This window comes from Nanorana parkeri, unplaced genomic scaffold, assembly GCF_000935625.1.
Source record: "Nanorana parkeri isolate BGI_ZX_2015 unplaced genomic scaffold, ASM93562v1 scaffold961, whole genome shotgun sequence".
NCBI classification, from domain to species: Eukaryota; Metazoa; Chordata; class Amphibia; order Anura; family Dicroglossidae; genus Nanorana; species Nanorana parkeri.
In genome coordinates this window covers 669,625-673,000 of record NW_017307229.1, presented here as the reverse complement: position 1 = coordinate 673,000, position 3,376 = coordinate 669,625, and the positions used below count along the sequence as shown (strand labels likewise).

Below are 3,376 nucleotides of genomic sequence, written 5' to 3'. Positions count from 1 at the left end.
TAGCTATTGTGCACACGAACCAATCTCATTGTAAATAGTTTTGAAGAGGCATTCTTGGGTGGTCATCACATAAGATAAATGCAGGATGTTAGGCAATACTTGATTGAACCAAAATATGTTATAAATAAAATGGTTGTTCCAATTTCCCCCTCAGAACTACAAGTCCCTTGAGGCATTGCAAGACTGTGACAGACACAGGTAGGACTCCCAGAGCATGATGGGATTTGCAGTTTCACCACAGCTGGAGTGCCAAGGTTGCCTACCCCTGGTATAAAATAAAATATGGTCAGATCACAAACCCCCCCCTGCATGCTGCTGCTACGTATTGAATTTGACGCAACAGTGCGTGGCTTCGCCCAGGATCTGTAAACGGAGAAACTACAAATCCCATGAGCCACTGTGGCAGAGTGCGTTGTAGTTCTCAATGCAATACAAGTGTGGTGACACCACTGACACTTCCTCCAGTCTTTGTTACTGTATGTCGGGTATGGATATGGATAGGCGCAGTCTGCTGGAGCCAGAGCATGCACCAGGGTTCTGCTGTTCGTGGTTGCAATGCTTTACTTGCTCCTATGCAAAAAGCAGTAAATTAACTTTTTTTTTTTCTTGAATGAAGAAGGGAGCATTTTTTTTTTTTTTTAATTTTGTTTTGCAGAAGGTGGAATTTCCTTTTTAGAAGGGGTGCTGATGTCTGCAGTGATCCATTGAGACTAGTGTTGTGCGGGGCTGGGACATGTAATTAGTAGGAGGGAGAGTGAGGGGTGAGCCCCAGCCCAGCAGTGGGAGTGAGTCAGGGCAGGAAGTGATTCTCCTCTGTGTTGCTGTATATTGAATGGTGAGCATGTGAGCATACAGATAAAGGATCGCTTGCTCAGGCACTGCACAGAGGATCGACATGACTGGCTGCTGCTAACCACATAGGTAAGGAATGGGATCTATTCTAATGGACACATAGTATACTGACTATTGGCTGCCAGCCAGCTGCGACAGTTCATGTCACCGGTCAGACTTTATATAGTGATCTGTTCTTCTAGAGCCCAATCTGCCCGACTTCATAAAGTCCAGTCCTAGGGAGATCAGCTGGATGAGGATGGGAAGCAGCTCGGATCACAAAGGGTCAAATGTCTGGATGAAGACAACAACAGATGGGATGTTGTGTGTTGTGTGAGCTGTGATCCTGGAAATCATCACACGCTGCCAGCTTGTCTTTCCCTGGAAATTCCAAGCTTTGACCTGATGAGAAAAAGAAAGCTGTGGCAGGAAGGGGAGGGGGGTGTAGAGGGGGACTAAGTGGGAGATCCAAACAGAAGAAAAGTGAATTCTTCTGTAGTGTCATATAGGGAGGGGTGCACTAGGCTGATCCTCCCCTATCCTGGCCATTCATTGATAAGAGCCCATGTGCTGTGCACAAAAGAAGCTCTCCCAGCCAGCCACGTGTAGGAAAGCCTCACTTCTGGGTAGTCATTTAAAGCAGGGGTAAGCAGCCTGGGCATTCCAGCTGCTATGAAAGTACAAATCCCAGCATGCCTCCGTCTATGGAAATCATGCATGTGGCTGTCAAAGCCTTGCAGTGCTTCATGGGACTTGTAGTTCTACAACAGCTGGAACCAAGGTTGCCTACACCTGATTTAAAGTGTCACTAAAACCCAATACATGCAAATGTCAAAATCCATTGCTTCATCTGATTTCAGCTGTGTACCTTGGATCAGCAAGAAGGCCTCATGCACATGGACGCCGTAATTTTGCATCTGGGATACACAGCAGCCGCATACAGCCACCCATAGTAATAAAGGGGGGTAGGTGGCTGTATGCTGCTACTTTTTATAAGCCTGTGCATGTGCACAGGTGTACAACCTTGGACTGCCTGTGTTCAGGGGTGCGCCGCTTTGTGCATGTGTGGGTTTACACAAGTAGCCATGTAAGCCCACATACAGCTGCCTACAGTCAAATATTAATATGGACAGCTATACACAGCAGCTGTGAATGCCAGCTGTGGAAATGCACCCGAATTTACGCTATATCGCTTCATGCACCTGTGTGGCCGTATAAATTCAACAATTCCTGATCACACTTCTACTTTGGCTGTACATTGTCCTGCTGTATGTGGGATGTAGCCATCTTCCTTGGCATTCTCTCTCGAGATTAACTGTACCAGTTCATGCAGGCACATCCCACACCGGTGCATTAAATCACTGGAAACTTCCTATTCATTACTGCAGTGCCCTAGGGCTTTGTGAATGACAGCTGGACCAGCACAGCAAATGAAGAGTAATGGGTGTGTGTATGCGCCTTGGTTGACGCAAGCGCAGTGACTCATGGGAGTTGTATCTGCAAGTGACCATAATACACAGTGCCACTAGCCATAGTGCAAAACCAGAAGTTCGGGGGGAAAGCACTTCTGTCGTAGACTCTCATTACAAATCTGCATCCTGTCCATGCAACAAATAGCGCAACTTGTGACAGAGTCATGTGACTGTCTAACGTCTTTATACATCTGTTGCAGAATTGCCTCAGAATTTTGTCATGCACCACAATTGACTCCAACATGGAAGATGTCTTGCTTACCTTCCCCTTTACTTATCACCAGTATGGTGGTATTTCTAAATAATTTTTCACAGTCAGAACCAGAATTTATTAGCAAGAAAACCGCAAGAAAGCAGTCTAGCGGCTCTCACGAATTTGGCGCAGGACTTTTTAATATGAAAAAAAATGTGTTGTAAATGTTTTATTGAATTCACCCTAATTGCAGATTTGTAGTCCAAGGTTTTGCTTCATTTATAATGCTGGATTTAAAACTTGTTTCCACCTTGAGGGTTTAGTGACTGTTAACACCCGTGTGTCCTGTAACATGTGCAGTAAGGCAGCACATTCATTTTGGATGAGGCATCACCACACCTTAGCAAACAGAACACATTACCTGCAGCTTTTCTGGCAATGCAGCGCACCACAATGCATGCTATGCACACTGTGGTGTGCAGTGCTGTAGGCAAGTAGGAAAATTGTGTACACATGTATTGGGGTGCCATTGTAAATGAATAACACTGCAGTGCACATAGTAGCACGCATTAAAGTACTGTAATGTGCACTAAAACAAGTGTTTTACACTGGTTTCACACTATTGCATGACGTGCAATGTACATTATGCTCATTGGTGTGCTGCTTTACGGTTTCTCCTCGCCTTCTTTGCCTGTGACAACACTTTCTGTACCACTTGGCACATGTTCCCTTCATCATTTTGCTTTTCTTGCTCACATCTCTTAGGCACGCCTTCTGGCTAGTCTGGAGGAATTTTTAGACCGGTCACAAAGCCTGTCGTGTCTTGCACATGACACTTTTATTTATTTATTGCATTTATTTTTGCATTAACTCTTTTTTT

At 45.1% G+C, this 3,376-nt stretch overlaps 1 protein-coding gene across 1 annotated transcript in view; it reads left to right on the top strand.

Annotated features, from left to right (window-relative positions):
* Positions 1-779: 779 nt before the first annotated feature.
* Positions 780-3,376, top strand: part of CDK4 (cyclin dependent kinase 4) — a 62,654-nt gene continuing 60,057 nt past the window's right edge. The window contains exon 1 of the mRNA XM_018566597.1: positions 780-921. The gene's annotated coding sequence lies outside the window, so the exon portion shown is untranslated. The remainder of the gene's footprint in view (positions 922-3,376) is intronic.